General features: G+C 49.9%; 1 long non-coding RNA gene across 1 annotated transcript; it reads right to left on the bottom strand.

Annotated features, from left to right (window-relative positions):
• Nucleotides 1-26: 26 nt before the first annotated feature.
• On the bottom strand, nt 27-17,037 carry LOC106966870 (uncharacterized). The gene is made up of 3 exons (XR_001428854.3): nt 11,017-17,037; nt 9,997-10,098; nt 27-2,407 (listed from the first exon to the last, which is right to left on the bottom strand). It is a non-coding gene; the product is annotated as an uncharacterized LOC106966870 (long non-coding RNA).
• Nucleotides 17,038-19,831: the final 2,794 nt, after the last annotated feature.

The following is a 19,831-nucleotide window of genomic DNA, read 5'->3' as shown; positions in this document are numbered from 1 at the left end:
CTTCGCAAAAATGAAAGCGAGGCTGACAGATTAAGGTTGTAGGGAAAATCGAGACAATGGGACCTGGAGGGATGTAGAGCTCAGAGCTCTGGAGCACTGAGTGACTGGAGGACACCAGGGAATCTGGGAGGAGGGAGAGGGGGCTGGATAAGGTGGGGCACAACCACACTGTTTAACCCCTACTTTCCAGGTCCCATCCAACTGGTATTTACAGAGCCATTTCTACGGTGGGGCTCTGTCTTTCTCCTTAGAATGGGGGCTTCCCAAGGCCAAGATCATGTTTTTCACGACTAGGCATGTTTGGGGGTGGGGCTTAACTCATCCTCTGTGTGGCCTCCTAAATGCAGCCCAGAGCTCTGATCTTAGGTGGGAGTTTCAGCTCAGCAAGACCTCCCCATCGAGAAATACAAACCCAGGCACACTCACCCTTTCCCAGCCCCCTGCCACCTGCACCCCTGCGGACTGGGAGAAGGAAGGAGAGGAGGAGAAAAAGGCCTTCCCCGTCTAGGCGTTAGACCTGCCCAGGTGTGTGGGGGGGACCAGCTCACCATCTCATTAATGTGGAATTGTTTTTAGGTTAATAATCTTGCGTTAATTTTCCCTTAAAATATTGTCTTTGACCGTTAAATGCTCACACTGTTATAAAAAGAACGTAATAAATGATCTTGAAGCAAATTCTCCTGCCAAATGTCATAATTTATTTGCATAATTAGCTCTTAATTTTAATTCAATATGCAAATCCATGCTTCCTTTCCATTGCAGCCGCCTGTTTCCCAGCCGGGCGGCCATGAATTTACTGTGTAGCTCTCTCCACGGCTGTCAGAGGCGGGGGTGGGGAGGCAGGCGCCTTCTGGGACTGGTGCCTGCGGGAGGGGTTCAGACACACAGACTCAGATGGACAGGCCCGTGGGCCCCTGCCACCTAGGTGCAAACGCCCACAGATGGACCTGCGTGGACGCCAGCATACCAACATGTGGATGGACATGTGTACAGATGCACTGACACATTAACACATATCACAGGCAGAGCCCCAGAGGTGAAGGCATATGAGCCCAGACTCGTAGGCTGACGCATTAAGAAATGCACGGGCGCCCACTGAGACACATTACACAGGTAGAAACACTGCCATGCAAGAACACATGAACACAGACTCCCATGAAGTCCCCTGGCTTCGTGGGCCCAGACGCATGCGCTGACATTCAGAGACTTGGGCGCAACCTGATATATACCTGCAAATGCAAACGCCCAGAGACACGGTGCGCCAGCGAGCAGAAGTTCATGGGCACAGACAACGCTCACAATCGAGAGACCCACGGGCCTACACACAGATGTGCAGAGCCATGCTTGGTGAGGTCCACATAGTTGTGAGACCACAAATCTTTATGTGCACACACATAACAAGTCGCACTCTCAGAGACAGAAATTTGACAACCCCACAGAAAAGCCGAGATGTGATGTGGACACCCCTGCACATATAGGATTTGGCCTTCGAGTCTCCATGGCCGGATTTTTGAGACACTGTAGGGCTCGTGGAAAGAGCACCGAGCTTAGGGTCAAGAGACCACATTCTAGTACCAGTGCCACCTCCCAGTTGCTGGGAGAGACCCTAAGCAAGTCATGTTACTTTTTAAAAATAACAGCTTTATCAAGATATAATTCTCATATCATGCAATTCATCTATCTAAAGTGTTCAAGTCAGTGGTTTTTAGTAGATCTACAGGGTCGTGCAACCATCACCGTAAGCCATTTAAGATTTTTTGGAAAATGCTTCTTTATTTTTGAGACAGAGACAGAGAGAGAGAGAGTGGAGGGGCAAAGAGAGAGGGAGACAGGATCTGAAGCAGCAGAGCCCAACGTGGGGCTGAAACCTACAAAACCATGAGATTGTGACCTGAGCCGAAGTGAGACGCTTAATCAAACCAGCACCCCTCACTGTGAGACATTTTAGGACATTTGAACCATCTCCCCCAACCCCATACCCATTGGCAGTCTCTCCTCTTCCCCCAATACTCCCCACCCCCAGATCTAAGCAACTCTTAATCTATTTTCTTTTTCTGTATATTTGCTGACTCTGGACGCGTTGTGTAAAGGAACTAAAAGAATGCATGGTGTTTGGTTTTTTTTTGGAGATTGGCTTCTTTTACTTAACATAGAGTCTTCAATATTCACCCGTGTTGTAACATGAATCAGTACTTCATTACTTTTCATGACCAAATAATACCCCATTGTATGGATATACTACATTTTATTTACGTATTCACCAGTTGATGGGACATTTGGGTTCTTTCCACTTTTGGGCCATTATGAAAAATACTGCTCCAACCATTGTTGTACAAGTTTTTGTGTAGGCCCACGTTTTCATTTCTCTTGAGGAGAACTTCATCTTCCCAGAGTTTGGCTCTCCCACCTATAAAATGAGAGGGAATTCATTCCATTAGAATCGCAAGGCTGTCCAGGTGTACTTGTTTATGATTAATACGGAGTTCTCCAGCTGAGACCATGGTTCTCCTCATGTAACCAGACCCACACACACTCACACACACAATTACCAACACAGCCATCAGACACATAACATAGCCACAAAGGCACAGGTGCACCCAAGGCAGCCTAGACCCCCTCAGGGACTTGGTCCTGAGTTTGGGGCCTAGAGAAAAAAACAGAAATGCAGTCAGAGAGATTGTGATAGCCACAGGGAACATTGTCCTGACTCAAGGAGGGTCCTTTCATGGTGAAGGGGGTAAAGTATGGCACTGGGGAGGAAGGGGTTTAGCCAACATGATGGGCGAAAAGGCAGGGTGAAAGGGTGAGGTTAGCGATGGGTGACTGAGTGAGGATCCACTCTGAAGACCAGGACACTTGGGTGCCACTTCCCCAGCTGTTTCTGCCTTCTCCTTTCCCCACCCATGTTACCCTTTGTCTCCTTGTTCCTTCTCCCAGAGGTAACATGACTCTTCTCCCCTCCCCAACAAGCTAAGGAGACAAAGGGGATCCTTTTCCAGCATAATTAAGCTTCAAAGTCAGCAGCTCCTCCCAGGAAACTGATCAGGTTTGCCCTGAGAGAGCCCTTTAGTGCGGGAGGGATGGCGAAGGGAGGGGAGACAGGGACAGACAGACAAGACCAGGAGACAGGAAAGTGAACTCGGACACCACTGAGCTGACACTGATTCTTATGATCTTGCACTGTCTGTCAGGAAAGTTTGATCTTTAATTCTCCTTCTTAGGAGAGGGATTTATGGAGTTGTGACCCGATTAGCTAGAGACCCCAAAACACTGTCTCCCCACAATCACAGAAGTCCAGGGTATGGATGAGTGAAAATGTCTGAGTGTGCGTGTATCCATGTGTGGATGCCCACCGATATTATGGACGTGTGTTTATGGAGCTGTTGTGTATCAGTATGTAAGTGTGTGAGTGCCTGTCTGTCCCCAACCCTCTCGGCCCCCACCCCCACCCATGCCCCCTGCAGAAGGCTCACTGTGCGGCCTCAGCGGAGTTTCTAACCTGGAGTGATCGCTTTCCTGATTTGCCACTTTAGTACTCTTGTTAATGAATTTTTAATCTTCTTAATGACATTAAACACGGAAAGTAATTAAGGAAAACAAGTTTGAAACTGCTGACTTCAACCCTTTATTCACAACTATTTAATGTAGAATTAATTTGATTTTGCCCATTATTCAAATGAACGCGCTACCTTCTCCTCGGCCCCAGGCCTGTCCCCTTGCCCCCTCCCCACATGCCCAGGGACCCCCTCTCTCGCCGCCACCCAGTTATCACTGACCCTAGTGGGTGATGGTTTCCGTGTGACATGTCTGTGCTTGGGGCCTGGGTGTGAGGCCTGAGCCCAACTCCTGGAGGGTAAGGATCAAAGAACGGCTTCTCTGGGTTGGGAGACAGCACAAGGAAGGTGGGGGCGGGGCTGAAGATCTGAGGCTGGAATGATGCAGACTCTTCCATCTCGGATTTCCCACCTAGACGCTCATCATCAGCCCTAGGTCCCACCTATGCACTCAAGTGCTTGGTTGTTGGGGACATTCAGATCACAGGGATTTGGTATTAGACTATTTAAATCTATAGACCTCAAGATAGTCAGGTATCTGGAGGCTCAAATGCTGAGGTCCCAAGAAGTCCAATTTCAGACCATTTTTCAAAATTTCACTTTTATAATTTCAGAGAAAGAAGCTTCTCTCCCTAAACCCTGAGCCTTGGGCCACTATCTGGCTAAGGCTAAAATGGGCAGGTCATAGCTGTTTGAAACTGGTCCTGGGTGGAGAAACCAGGCCCCAAGCAGTCAGCCAGTCCAAGCCTAAGTGGGTTTTGGCCTCCACCTTCTGGAAGGGGTCTTTTCTTTCTTTCTTTTATTTTTTTAAAATGTTTATTTTTTGAGAAGTGGGGGGAGGGGCAGAGAAAGAGGGAGACACAGAATCCAAAGCAGGCTCCAGGTTCCAAGCTGTCAGCACAGAGCCCGATGCGGTGCTTGAACTCACGAACTGTGAGATCATGACCTGAGCCGAAGTCAGCCAACTGAGCCACCCAGGCGCCCCCTGGAAGGGATCTTTAAGGGGACTCTGATCCTTGGATGAGAGGAAAGACAGGGTCCATATGAGCCCTGGGGGCACTCAGGTCCTGGGCCTCAATGTCCTCACAGCTGGGGGTAGCTGGGCTAAGGCTATAGTAGGTCACCTCCAGCCTCCTGACTCCTGCCCCCAAAAGGCCACCTCCTTTACCCTTGGGTCCCAGATATTGTTTTGTGTGTGTGTCATACCTGTATAGTGGTGAGAAAGGAAGGTTTGGGGTGGACACGACCCTAGGAGGCAGCTGAGGGAGGGGGAAATCTCAGCATGTGCCCTCAGGCAGATATGCCATAAATCCTGGCTCTGGACCTCCTCTGGACTTTGGATAAGCTCTGACCTCTCCTCTCCTCCTCTCTGAAGTGGGGAGACCGACTCTTACCTCAAGTTGTTACAAAGATTAAGTGAGATGTCATGGTGACCTTACCATTAGCTCCTGGCAGTTCCAAAAACATGCCAGAGAAGGAAAACTGAGGGGTTCAGGGGCTAGGGACCAAAAGAGGGTCTTAGGAAGCCATGGATTTGCCCAGATATACTGAGGGTAGAGAGGGGAGCTAGCATCTGGGAGCTTCCTCCCTTTTATCCCTTCAACAACACTGGAATTTTTCCTTGGCTTCATTCCCCTGAGTTATATCACCAAGAGGGGTTTTCTCTCTTCCCCCCTCTCCCTTACCCCTTCCTCTTGCCTCTTCTCTCCAAACAAGCCTCCCCCAAGCCACTCCACTCATCTCAGCTCCTGGGAGCAACCAATCCTCCCACCCCCACCCCCCACCCCCCGCCCCCCATCACTGCACTGAGCCATGACTGGGCCTGAGCTGAGGCGGGAGTCTCGCGCCCCTTCCTCCCATTCCAGGGACTTTATGGGCTGAGACGCTGCCGGCTTGCTCACTTCTCCCTCTCTCCTGCGTCTCTCTCCATCATTCTCCATGGTTCTTTCCCCCTCTTTCTTTCCTCCCTTGCCGTGGCCGGCCTTTCTCTCATCTGTCTGTCTCTCCCTATCTCTGTGTGTTTCCACCTCTCTCAGTTCTCTTTCTTCAGAGACCAGGGATTCTAGAACATTTCCAGCTACAACTGTCCAGGGCACACTCTCAAGAAGGGAAAGCTGACAGGGGGTACTGGGAGGACCCCACCTCAAGTGTGCCCCACTTCCCCTTCTTGCTGACATCCTAAGAAGGACCAGGAGGAAGAGGACCCGATCAGTGTAGCACACTCACACCACCCTCCCACACCTCCTCCCCACCCCGACCCTCTCACACTCAAAACCCTCTCACAAAGACCCACACTCTCTCTCACACCCACATGACAAACTTGCACCTCACTCACACACAGACACAAGTGTGAGCAGGCACAGATACACACGGACGCAGATGCACACTCGCACACAGAGCCCCCCCCCCCCACAGATGCATATGCGCACACACATACACACGCAGAGATCCCACAGGCGCCCAAAAGCACAGGGCAATGATTAATGTCCCCTCAGAAAAAGAAATTATATCGAATAAATTAAACTACTGTGGCAGCAAATTGAAAAATAAGGATGTAAATGAGGTTTGAATACTTAATATCGAAGACAAGGGGGGGGGGAACAAAAAGGGATCGCTGGGTCCCCTGAGAGGGGAGAGGATGTTCCCTCCTGCTCCCCGGTTCAAATCTGGCTCCTGTCCAGAGACCTCAGAGCTGGGGGCTGGGGTAGTATGGGGCTTCAGTCAGCACTGGGGACCCTCTCTTTGGTGGCCATGGCAGAGAGTCCCAGAGCCCCTAGAAAGACTCAGAGAGGGAGGATGAGGAAGAGGTGATGCAACCACCTGGTAGCATGTCATATCTCACCCCTGACAGACCCCAACACACAAGTGGGTACTTGCTTCCAGACCCAACACATGCTCCTTTGAAGGTCCACCCTGGCTTACTTGAGCTCACGACTCATCTCCCCCCAGATCCCCACACACCTCAAGACACCCAAACACATTTGATCACATATGCTTGCTCAGCCCTCAACTCAACGTCAAAGCTGCACGCATTCTCCGAACTCGCCTGCCTCATCGCCACCCCCAATATGTCCTAAACCCGCTTCGCACCCTGACTTACACCACAGGCATTCTTCCGCCCCAAAAGCCCAGTGCCCACTGGGCACAGTTCTACCCACACCAAACACCCCAAACACACATCTGCACATACATGGGTTCACACACACAAATATAAACTCTTTCCTTGGAGCACATCGTGACATACTCCTGTCACACACACACACACACACACACACACACACACACACCTCTCTCTCTCTCTCTCTCTCTCTCTCTCTCTCACACACACACACACACACACACACACACACACACGGATGGTAATACCATCCCTGAGCCCCAACCCCTCAGAAATTGTGGGAAGGAGAGAGGCAGGGTTGGAAGAGCCTTCTCTTTCTCCCTAGGCTTTAAGGGAGTCCTCCGTACACACACACACACACACACACACACACACACACACCGGAGCACTTCCAGCCAGCCTCCATCTTTCCATTTCTCTCTGCCTCCCTCTCTGGCGCTGTCTCAGTTTCCCTCACTTTGCCTGTCAAGTGCTTTTTCCCTGTCGCCTTTGTCTCGGACATCCCAATATGTCCTGCCCCCCTCCTCCCCGTCGGTCGGTCGCCAGGCCCTGAGCCGCCACCCGCACCCCCACCCTGCGGCACCCCCGCCCCTCCCCCTCCTCCACGGCTCTCGCTGTCGTCTCTGTTCATATATATTTAGTATTTATTTACAAGGCTGGGTTTTTTCCCTGGGCGGGAAGCCAGCCGTGCACAGAAATCCTTAAGATGCTATAAAGCTGGTGAGGTATAAAATGGAAAGTGGTTAGTGCGCTGTTTGGAGATATCTCACCGGCGGCCGGGGGCCCGCGCCGCCCAGCCGCCCGCTGTAAATCTCCCGGAGTTTAGCGCGCTTGTTTGTATCAGGCCGCGAGGGGAGGGACCGGCCGCCAGGGCGGGGGGCCGGCGGGAGGGGGCGCCCCCCAGCGCCGGGGACCCCTCGGGAGAGGGCGCTCCCTCTTGCAATGGAGGTGGGTGAAGGGGGGCTGGGAAGCCGCCTTTTGGGAAACAGAGGCTCCTCGGCTGTGCCTCTTCTGAACTGCGCCTAATCTCCCAGGGGGACGGACAGAAAACCTGGGGCCCAGAGCTCCCCCCACCCCGTCCCAACCCCCGCGCGCGCGGGACGGAGACCCCACAATACCCCCCACCACTTGTGAGCCTCCTCCCCAGGAGCTTCACTTCCCCGCCCCTTCGCCGAGGGCCTGTGCTCTGTGGTCTGGGGAAGGAGCAGATGACCGCCCCCCCCCCCCCCCCCCGCCCCCTGCCAGGAAGAGTTTGGGGCAGGGGACCAAGGTTCCTCCCTGCAGAGCTAGGGCCTCTCACACTTTATTTCACTCCCTTGAGCAGCAGTTGCCTCTCCCTTGCAGGGTCCTGATAGCTCCTACCCCAAGGGCTGAAGGGAAGATGAAATGAGTCAATGCAGCTGAAGGATTTAGCACCGTGCCTGGTACATAGTAGATGCTCAGTGAATGCCGACTGTGTGATTTGTGCCAATCTTCCCAGCACTTTGTTCATCCATGTGTTTAGCTAGTTGCTCATTTACTCATTTATTTTGTCAACTATTCACAGCACCCATCCACCCATCCATTCAGCAGCTTCAAGCTGTGTGGTTCTGGCCTCTGTGGTAGAGAATTCTGCAGAAGGCAACAGACCTCCCAGGGAACCTCCAGTTGGGATGGGGCACTAAGATCTACACCAAGAGGGTAAAAGAGCCACTTCTGGATTAAGTAGCATTTCAGGGCAGCTTGGAGGAAAGGACTCACCCCACCCATCATGACATCCCTGTCCGCAGTCCCTGGTGGAGCCCTTTGACTTCCTGTGGCCTGAAAGTCCCAGGAGGAGTGAAGGAGCAACTAGACTGTGAACCTCCAGAGGGCAGGCCTCATCCCCCACCCGTCCAGCCCCCAACCCCAGCAGAGCCTGGAGCCAGCTCTCAAGAGCTGTCAGTAAGTGCCCTTTGATTGATGAGTTGGGAAGGCTGAACTCTGCCACACTCCTCTCTCTCTTTAGAGCGGTGACACACCTGTCATATAACCTGCACACGCATGTCCCAGCTCACCTGGACACGTCAGGAGGGCCAGGAGTAATGACAGGGAAATTTTAGGTGGTCACTGCCCAGAAATGGAGGCTCAGAAGAGCCAAGTCTGTGTCACACAGTCATGTCCAAGCCAGTCTTTCTGTATTGGTTCATTCATTCCATCATTCATTCACTCATTCATTTATTTATTCAACAGGCGTTTACTGAGCCTCCTGGGCCAGGGGCTGAGGACGATTCAAATGAACGTTACTTAGGCCTGGCTCTCAAGAGGTTTATAGTCCAGGACAGCTGTAGGGCAAACATTCTAGTAATGACTATTGGGAAAATAAGAGCCAAGAAAGCTGTAGAGGACTAGAAATTTCACAGGGAAGAGAAACCACTGCTGGTGGTGGTGGTGAATAACAACAACAACAACAACAACAACAACAAAACCAGCAGGCACCTTGCTAAGCAATTTATAGGGAGTATTCAGAAGATGGCTTTACTTGAATCAGGTCTTGCAGAAAATTAGGATATTGATGGGCAGAGATAAGCTGGGTGTTGGGCAGTGATACCATCCCAGAAGGACAGCATCGCAGGCAGAAGAGGAGAATGGACCAGCCCACAGAGGTGGGAAGTTGCTGGGTGGGGAGTGTGCAAGGGAACCACTCAGAGTCCAATTTGGCTGGCAAGTATGAGCATGAAGGAGAGTAATGGGAAGTCTTGGAGAGAGGGGGAGGAAGGGGCCAGGTCACAAAGGGCCATGAATATAGGAGTCAGGAGTTTGTACTTTATTTAGTATGCAGTGGGGAACCATTGAAGGTTTTTGAGCAGGAGAGTGGCACGATCAGAGCTGTGCTTTAGGAAAATGAATCTGGCAGCAGTGTGTAGAACAATCGGGGACATGGAACTCAGAGGCAGAGAGCCCCGCTGGGAGAAAGAAGCCACACTTGGAGACTTGGTGCATGGCTTGCACTCAACAGGGTTTGTTGGTTGAAGTGAAGAGCCTTGGGAGAGCTGTGATAAGGGCCTTCCTGGAGACAGTGGTGATGGCAAGGCAAAGATGGGTACCAAAGAAATAAGGAAGCATCTCTGAATTTGTACCCTAATTGAAAGTAGAGATGAGGACAGCAGAGGACTAGGGGCTCCAAGGCTTCTGTGAGGGTAAGTGGGTGGGCAACAGGGCTACCAACAAAGTGGGAGTCACATGCTGTTGCTGGCTTTAGGAGAGGCATGCAGGCTGCTTTTTGAGTATGAGCCTTGCGCTGCCTGGGTTGTGGGCTCGGATCTCAAAAGAAGCTTGGGGGTTAGAGATCAGTGCTCCCATTACCTGCTCGGGGGTGACAGCTGCAAGTTCCCAAGTGACTGAGATCTCCTGAGAGACTGGAGAGAACAGTGGAGAGCTTTGCACTGTGGCTACATTTGGGAGAGACTGTAGGGGAAGAAAGAGACAGAGAAGGAGGGTTAGAGACGCGGGGGGAGAATGCAGTGGACAAGGCAGCCAGGAGATGGGTAGTTCTCCTCGAGTGACTGGTATTCCAAGGCTTCCCAGGGGATGGGGCCTGAGAATCAGAAGTGGGGCCTGGTGGTCAAGAGGTTGGACGGGAGGCCGGGAGCAACCTTGTCGGGGGAGAAGTGAGGCTGGAGGGTGCTCCTGGGAGCAAGGGCTACTCCGGGGCACAGCATGCAGGGTAGTCTATCACCTGCCCACTGCTCACACCAAGCCCCCAGATTTGAGGTTTCACCAGAGGCCCTCTTGTCCCTCTCCTGGATGGAGCAAAGGTGGGAGTCAATGGGCAGGAAAAGTGGGAGCCACTGGGACCGAATGCCCCCTGACTTGGGATTCCTGAGACCCTTAGATCTCAGCATACTCAGGGGTTTCTAAGGTTCATGCTGTTTACTTGGCTACAAACCACACAGCCATGCTCTTCTTTTTGATGTAGGTAACACCCTCGTCGGGTCATCCCCTGGACAGGGTTGACCACCTTCTTCCTTGGCACTAGAGCGCACTCTGTTCCACAGCTGGCTACCTCTATCTTGGGCCATACCCCAGCACCTGGGCCAGCGATGCCCAGGTCCCCCAGCATCCCCGGAACCGTGGGGTTTAGGAAGTAGAGGGGACAGGACCCAGAACCTCATTCCCATTTAGGAGGAGCAAAGCATGGGAGGTGGTGTGGGCCCCCACCCTCCCGGAGGGGACCCGCAGTCCTAAATGCCCCCGCGCCTTCTCCATATTGTGGGAAAAGCTGCTGCATCCATCACTGTCAGGCGCCGAGTTTGAATAAATTTGAATGCACTGAGCCGTGGGCTGCAGTTTCTATAATATCACTTTCCAGTTTGAATATTTCACTTACTTTTTTTTTTTGAATTTCTTTTTATCCAACAGTTTCTCCTCCTTTTCATCTCCCCCCACTGCAGCCGAGCTCTGGATGTAGAGAGAGGACAGTGCCTTGAGGGTGTCTGAGATGGGAAGAGACTAGGCCTTTAGTAGCTTTGGCATCTCTGTCCTCCCGCCCACCACCCTCACCCTACACATGTGCTCCCTGGGCCAGGAGCTTCATCTCCCCACTATTTGTATAGATGGAGAAACAGTAGTTGGAGCATGAGCCACCCTTGAACTCCCACCCTTCTCTATGGGCAGACCAAGTGTGCCAGCGTTCTGCTTCTTCCCTACAGGGACCTTAACCCCTCACCTACTGACCCTCCATCACATGCGGGTGTGTGTGTGTGTGCGCGTGTGAGTGTGCGCACGCACACACACACACACACACACACACACACACACTCCCTCAGATATATTAACTTGTACCTAAACGCTAATGGCAGCTTGCAATTTCCCACTAGGAAGCTTGCTCCTAAGTCCCTCCGGCCACTGTCCTGCCTTCCCCTATAAATGAGGACCCCTGGCTATGGATTCCTTCTCCATCTCCCTGTATCTCTTCACTCTCCATCCATCAGTGTGGTGTCAGTACAGCCATGCCTCCGGATAGGGGCTGCTGGGAGGGAGAAAGGAATAGAGTCCTGGCAATGCATTCCAGAGAACTGTCTCCCAACAAGCCCCATGATTTGCTGGACTATGGTTAGTGCCATCCCCACTCCTTGCCCACAGCTCAGGGACCAGGAAGAACTGAGGTGCAAGGAGGGAAAGAGACCATCCTCAAATAAAATGAGTCAGGATTGCATTCAAGCTTGGGTCCAGATAGGGATGGGGAAGTGAGCAGATTGAGAAGGGTATTCTGGGGACCCTCTGAGTCTGTATTTTTCTATGGCAGCATCTGGTCACACTGCCCCTTGGACCATACATAAGGTACCCTGGCTACATAATCTCGAGAGGGCAGTGACCATCCAGGAGGCCCAGTGATACTGACATCAATGAGGACATTCTGCTTTATGGGGCACACTAAGTGGCTAGAGGGCCACTGAGTGCCCCAACCATCTAAAAAGGACCCACATTGGCCATCTCCCATGGAAACATTATTCATAGAGCACATGCTCCTCTTTCCTGCCAGAAATGGCACTTCCTTTGGCTACTAATAGTCCCCCAACTATGCCTACATCTGTCACATAGTAGGTATGTATTGGGGGTTATGTATGAGGGGAAGCAGGAAGCAGAAAGCTTCCGTGAATCTCTGACTTCTGGAGGCAATGCACAGCTCCCCACTCTGTGCCTGGTCCTGTGTGCTTATAGTTAGTGGAAAAGGCAGGATACAGAGAAGAAATGGTCAGACTTTGGGAGCACAAGATGTGATTGGGGAGGTGAAATTATCATTCAGAGTAATATTTATTTCTACTTTACATTTTGCTATGCTCAAAAAGGGTTTGAGCAGATTTAGGACACACACACACACACACACACACACACACACACACACACACACACACCAAAACAGTTTAGAAAAAGAGAGAGGCAACTGGAAATCATCTGAAGGCAGGAGAAAGATAAATGGAGCAGGGTCTTGTGGGAGGAGTGTCGGCAGCCAGCGCGGCCATCGCCAGGTGGGGGCCTGTGTCGTAATTGTCCACCTCTCGAGGAGCTCACCTGTGTGGGTTCAGGTAGTCAGGGAAGGCTTTCTGGAGGAGGTGGAACAAGTCCAGGGACTCGACAGATGGCAGAACAAGCCAGATTGGTGGTCCAGCGGCAGGACTGGAGGGAGGAAAGTCGGAGACCAGGAGCTGAACGTGTGGCAAGTGTTGGTCAGGGAGGGGTTGGCAATGGGAGCAGTGAGTTTGAGGGACAGTGAGCAGGTGGCAGAGATACAATATGTCCAGGGGACAGTAAAGAGAGGAGAGTCGCTGTGGGCCATTGATAGGAGGTGGGGTGGCCAGTGTACTGAGAGCATTTAGGAGGTGCCCCAGACTAGCTTGGCCTCACCTCAATATTTCCTAATTCTAATACAGGCCTCTCAGGCCCCTCTTCCTGCAGCCCCTCTCTCCACCCCCATGAGCTGAAACTCAGCACCCAGCAAAGACAGCCCTCACCAATGGAGGGTTGGCTATACCAAACAGCCCCCCCTCCCCAGAAGGAGGCACAGATCCCTACGAGGGCGGAAGCCTGAGCCTCCCCTCCCCCAGTGTGCCTGGGCTGGCCCCGTGGCGGGAGGGGTGCGGTGTGAAGGGAGAGGCTCTCCTGCCGCACCATGACAGATGATTGACTCGAAACAATATCTAAGGCGATCAGGATAAAGTGCTGGCCATTTCAAGGCTCAGCAGAATTCAGATTCTAATTAGACTTCTCACCACATTCCAAATAAAAATGGTTCCCCTGGTATCCTCTTTGCCTATCAGGTGTCTCTCCCTGATCGCTGGAACAAAACGCATAAAGAAAGTGATTAAAGCCATAACAAAGGCATAAAATTGGAATTATCGCTGCCACCACATCTGGGAGCATGGAGTGTCACCACACCGCCCCCTCCTCCCCAAACCTGCACACACACAGAGATGCTGTCCCACCCCGGCTCCTGGCTGGGCACCCTGCAATGATAGCCATCAGATAGGTGAGGAGCTGGGGGGAGGAGTGTTCAGGGGAAGGGGTGGAACTGGGAGGCGGGGGGGGGGGGGGTCCAAGGAGCCAGAGACTGGAGATTAGGAGGGAGTAAAGTGGGCAAATGAAGGGCTCCAGGCCTGGGGAGCAAGGAGTGAGTGGTCCAAGGAGTGAGGGATGGGCAGACAATGGTCACTGTTTCAAGTGTCTAAATATTTGCCAGTAGAGAGGGCCCTTGGGGCTTTTGCCTTGATGACCTCACCACCCCCAGGACATATACGCTCATGTGCACACATTGTAATCAGGGCTCACAATGCGCTATCAATTGTTTCATGCCTTGCACGTGTTGTCCATCTCTGTTGGGAGATACCTCAAGTCCCCCAGCTGACCCACTGCCCAAGCCACTGGACCCAGTGCTGGTTTCCAGTTCTCTTTCCCCACCTGCGTCCAACAGAGGGCACCCACCTATAGAGACTACTAAGTCCCCATTGGTCCCTAGCATGTGTGTGCACAGCCAGCATGCAATCCAGAGACCCCAGTCCCCTGCACTGCACATTTGCACACACGCACACACGCACACGTGTACCATGCCTATAACAATACCCTCACACAGTACACCACATTCTGGGAATTTAGCAAAGGCCCCCATCTCTTTGGGGCCCTGGCCTGTCTAGCTCTTCTGCCTCCCCTCCTGCAGCCCCTGTCTGCCCCTCACAGCTAGCCTGGTACCTGGTATGGGGCAGCCTTGTTCCCTGCGTGGGGTGGGTAGGCAGGCGGGAGGTCCAGAGGAGGGTGAGGGAGTGGGAGCGGGGCTCTGAGCGGGGACGATATAAAATTAAAAGGTAAAAAGCAGGAACGCAAATGGAGGGTGCTTTCAGCTTTCACATTATTAATGACTCTTCAAAAAATCGGCGAGTTTTCCAATCTTCTCTGAGAAGCGCTTGAAGGAGCTCACAGATGAAACTGACCTTCAAAATGTTCTTTGGTCTTTAGTTAAGAAATTCGCTCGCCATTATGGCATCATTAGGGAAACAAGGATAAAATTACTCCATGGTTAATGACCTATAGTATCTCCCCACCAAAATTTGTTTCAGATCTAATAAAACTGTGCTTAACACACTCGGATGAGTTATGAGGACTGTTCTGCAGGGTATTAAAATGTGGAAAATAGATTTTCCGAAGCTGGGGGGACTGGACTTTTTGAATCAGATAGCAGAATGGAATTTTCTGGGCAATAAATTCTTCCATGTCTCAATTTCATCTCGTGCTCTCTCTCTCCTGCCTGCCTCTGCCCCTCTCTCTCTCCCTCACTCTCTCTCTCTCCCACTCTCTCTGTCTCCCTCTCTCTGTCTTTCATCTTTTCCTAAAATACTGAAGCAACACAGAAACCTTTCCAATTTGAAGCCTACATAAACTTTGAAAAAAGCAGAGTGACAAAGGCCGTCTGTGTGTGGTCGTGGGAGCCTGCGTATGCATGCACACGTATGTTTGTGGCTCCTGCCTGCCTCACAAGAGTGGAAGCAACTCTCTCCATCACTTCACCCAGTGCCTCTCTACACACCCAAGGTGGGACTGACACCCCCCATTTCTCTATTGCCGGCCAAGCTGCCAGATCTCGCCCTCTGCACCGAAATCACAGGGCACGCCCAAGCTAATAACACTTCCTAGTATCTCCCCCATCCGCCCCCGCCCAGGGCCACCATACACACCAATGCCAGGAGTCAGCCTATGAGAACACACCTGCCCTGTCCACCCCAAACTTCTCGGGGATGGGAGGGGGGCTGCACTGGCCTTGCAGAGCTGCCCTGTTTTGCACACGTGCGTGCACATCAGCACATGCTAGCCTTCTTGGTGAGGCACACCCAGATGCCCCAGCCAGCCAGGCTGGAGGCTGAGACCCGAGCCCCGGCCCAAGCACTGGCCGAAGGTTTTCGGGGGCTGGAGACTGCCGCGGAGAGAGGTGGCTGGCGAGGTAATGGCATTTTGCTCTCTTTAAACTTTAATCTTTCCTATTAATTCCCTGCAACTGGAGAATGTGTGAGAGTTAATGTTCCGTGAACGTGTTTCGCACTCGGCAGTCTCTTCGAGCTAATTACCTTCAGGTGCTAAATGGAGGGAAATTGCAATCCATTTGGATGTGAAAAAATTTCGCCTTCCCGTCCCCTGTGAGACATCCTTTTTCCTGAGTGCTGCAGAAAGAATGCTCTCTGGGTGGGAGTTTTTTTCCTAATGTTTTTTTTCTTCGGCCCCTTCCCCCGCCCCCTTTCTCCAAGAGTCTGGGTTTTGCAGGACGGTGGTGGTTGGAGACTGGAGGAGACCTGGGCCTTGGCACAAGGTCCAAGTCTGGGGTGGAGGCCAGGTGGGGAGGGACTTACAAGCAGGGGAGATGCCCAGCCTGAGAATCCAGCCCTTGCCCCTTAGAGGCCTTGGAGTGGAAGTGTATTTACACGCTTAATAACACGCTTATTACCAGTGTTTCTCAGCTGCTAGGTTTTGAATACAGATATAATAGAATTTTACAAGCCACATAAAAGCTGTCCTTCTCCTGGACCCTGAACTGGGGTGTCTGGCAGGGCGGAGGACAGGGAATGGCAAATGGAGATGAGGAAGGGGCTTGAGGAAGGAGAGAATGGAAATGGATCAGAGAACTGGACAGAGAAGAGAGGAGAATGGTGTGGGAGGGAGATGGGCAGGGGGGTTGAGGGGGAGATGGGTAGGAGCTCTGTCTCCATCCCAGAGAACTGGCACCAAGGAGAAAGGCATGAAGGCCAGGAAGGTCAGCTCCCGAAGCCTCTTAGGTCTTGGCACAGCACACTCACCTTAGTGACACGCCCATCCCTCCAGCCCCATCCTTGACCTCTGATCTCAGACCTCAACCTCATCCAAGCCTCACAAAAAGAGACATCTAATTTTACCTCCTCCCTCTGCCTTGGATCCAACCTACTGGTCTTTACAAATCCCATTTCTTAACCTAGGGTGGGGCAGGGAGCTGTCCAGGTGTAATATGTTGCTTCCACCCAACAGGGACAGTCTGGTTTAAGACACACAAGACAGAGCCCCTCACCCCCTAAGTAAATAGCACTCCATTTGAAAGAGGGTTTGGCCCCCCATGATGGCCTGGGGTTTTACCCTCCACTTGGAATTCTTTCTCTGGTCTCAACCTGTGTACTACTTGTGAGGGAACAACCATTCTAACACTGAAGAGCCTTCTTTGGGAGAATATACGGGGAAAATATTGGAGTGGCTTGGGTTTACTTATTTGTTAAAAGTTTATTCTGAAGGGTTTCAAATATAAATATACATAGATACATAGATAGATAGGTAGATAGATAGATTTAAATGTTTATTCATTTATTTAGAGAGAAAGCATGGTGCACGGGTGGGGGAGGGGCAGAGAGAGAGAGAGAGAGAGAGAGAGAGAGAGGGAGAGAGAGAATCCCTCTGCTATCAGCGCAGAGCCTGATGTAGAGTTCAAACTCAGGAACCATGAGATCATGACCTGAGGCAGAATCAAGAGTGAGATGCTCACCCAGTTGAGCCACCCAGACGTCCCTTAAAAGATCTTTCTACCTATCAACTAGTTTCAATAATTATCAACATAGGGCCAATCTTATTTCTTCTATCTGCCAAGACTATTTGGACACAGACATCAAATCACCTCACCTGTCGATGATTTAACATGCATTTCTAAAAGTTAAGGACACTTTTAGCATTACCTCAATAGCATTATCTCACTTAAATAAAAATTAACTATAATTCCTTACTCTCATCAAATATCTATTCAGTTCTATACGCTACACTTTCTTTTTAAATTTTTGAAAATTTCTTTTAAAAAATTTATTAATGTTTATTTTGTTTTTGAAAGAGGTGGGGGAGGGGCAGAGAGAGAGGACAGACAGAATCCCAAGCAGCCTCTGCACTATCAGCACAGAGCCTGTCACGGGTGAGATCATGACCTAAGCAGAGATCAAGAGCTTGATACTCAACCATCTGAGCCACGCAGGCACTCCTAGGCTATACTTTCTTTCCTCTTCTTGCAACTTATTTATTGAAGAAACTGTGGGCCATTTGTCCTATGGAATTTCCTTCATTCTGGATTTTGCTGATAGCACCCCTGTGGTATCATTTAACATGTTTCTCTGTCCCTTTAAAATGGTAGATTCCAGAGTTGCTTGGCTTCAGATTTGATTTTTTGGCTAGAATATTTTACAGTTGGTGTGAACTTCCTATTGCATCACGTCAGGACCACATAATTCCTCGTCGTTTTTCTTTTTAAATATCAAGATTAATCAGTGGGCTCAGTTGCTGTCAGCTGGATCTATCCATTATAAAGTTCACGTTCAGCTTTTTTCCCTCCATCAGCTTTTCACTTAATGGTTTTAACAGCCATTTACTATCATTGACTAGATCCATTCTTTCATTAGGTGTTGTTGTATTTGTTTTGAAACTGCTTCTATTCTTCCAGCTTTTTATTTTGACAAATTTAAAACTGTACAGCAAAGTTCACTGTTGCAATGAATGCTCATACACTCTGATACAGATGAACAATTTGTAACCATTTCCACATTTGGTTTAACTCTCCCTTTCTTGTTCTAAAACACTTGTGTGTTAGTTGCTGACATAAATGACACTTCATCCCTAAATACTTCAGATATCTTTTAAGAACAAGGACATTCGTCTGTACTGCACAGTGTAATGATCACTTTCAGGAAATTTAACATTTGCCTGAGAGATGAGTTCATATTCAAAACCCTTCTATTCTCCCAGTAGTGTTCTTTATAACTGCCCCTCCCTCATCCCAATGTAAGATCTTTCATTGTATTTGTGTTTTTAATCTCCTTTATTCTGGAATAGTTCTCCAAGGTTTTTGTTTTTGTTTTTGTTTTTTGTCTTTTATGAGTGTTGAAAAGTCCAGGCAGCAGATTGTCCCTCAATTTGGATTTATCTAATGGTTTCCTCATGGTTAAATTCAGGCTAAACATTTTGGGCAGGAATACCATGTAGGTGATGTTTCCTTCTCAGTGCATCATATCAACAGGCATATGATATCAGTTTCTCTCATTATTTGTGATGATACGTTTGATCATTTTTAAGGTAGCATCATTCAAGATTCTCCATTGTAAAAGTGTCCTTTGCCCTCTCTGAGTAATACATTATGATGTGGGTAGGGGCAGGATTTGAGACTGTGAATATCCTGTCCTCTAAATATTTTTGACCCAGGGATTTTAGCATCCATTGATTATCTTGCTCGAATCAATTAATTATACCTATAGTAGTTATAAGATGGTGAATTTTCTTTTTAAAAATTTTTTTAAATAATTTTTTAAAGTTTATTTATTGAGAGAGAGAGAGAGAGACAGAGACAGAGACAGAGACAGAGAGAGCGCAAGCAGGCTCTACACTGTCTATGCAGAGCCCTACGAGGGGACTGAACCCATGAACCGCGAGATCATGACCTGAGCCAAAGTTAAGAGTCAGATGCTTAACTGACTAAGCCACCCAGGCGCCCCTGGGTTCTAAGTTGACAGTTATTTTCCTTCAGAATTTTGAGGCTATAATTATTTATCTTCTGGTTTCCATTGCTCCTAATGAGAAGCCTGTTGCCTGACTGTCATTATGTTGCTAGCTTGTAAGATTTTTCTCTTAGATGTTCTGCAGAGTCACTAACAGTTTTAGGTGTAAATCTCTTTTTATTTATTCTGCTTGGGAATCCAGTTGTGTTCCTTCTTACTGAGAACTTTTTTTTTTTTTTTTTTGCATTCAATACCAGTCAATTTGCCACCATTGAATCTTTATATTTCTTCTCTCTCTTTTCTCTCTGTTCTCTTCTTCTGGAATTTCTAATATCTCTATTGTACCTTCTCATTTTATTTCTCATGTCTTAACTTCTTCATATTTTCCATGACCGTAACTCTGTGAGAGGCATTTTGGGTACTTTCCAATTCGCTTTCCAATTTACTAATTCCTTCTTCAGCACTGTTATCAACTGCTTAACCACTCCATTGAGTTGTTTTTATTTCAATATTTTATTTCTAGAAATTATTTTTTAATGTTTATTTATTTTGAGAGAGAGAGAGTGCAAGCAGGGGAGGAGCAGAGAGAGGGAGGAGAGAGAATCCAAAGCAGGCTCTGTGCTGTGAGCATGGAGCCCTATGTGGGGCTCAATCTAATGACCATGAAATCA

The sequence above is a fragment of the Acinonyx jubatus genome, chromosome D2, assembly GCF_027475565.1.
Source record: "Acinonyx jubatus isolate Ajub_Pintada_27869175 chromosome D2, VMU_Ajub_asm_v1.0, whole genome shotgun sequence".
NCBI classification, from domain to species: domain Eukaryota; kingdom Metazoa; phylum Chordata; class Mammalia; order Carnivora; family Felidae; genus Acinonyx; species Acinonyx jubatus.
This window is presented reverse-complemented; position numbering and strand designations above follow the sequence as displayed.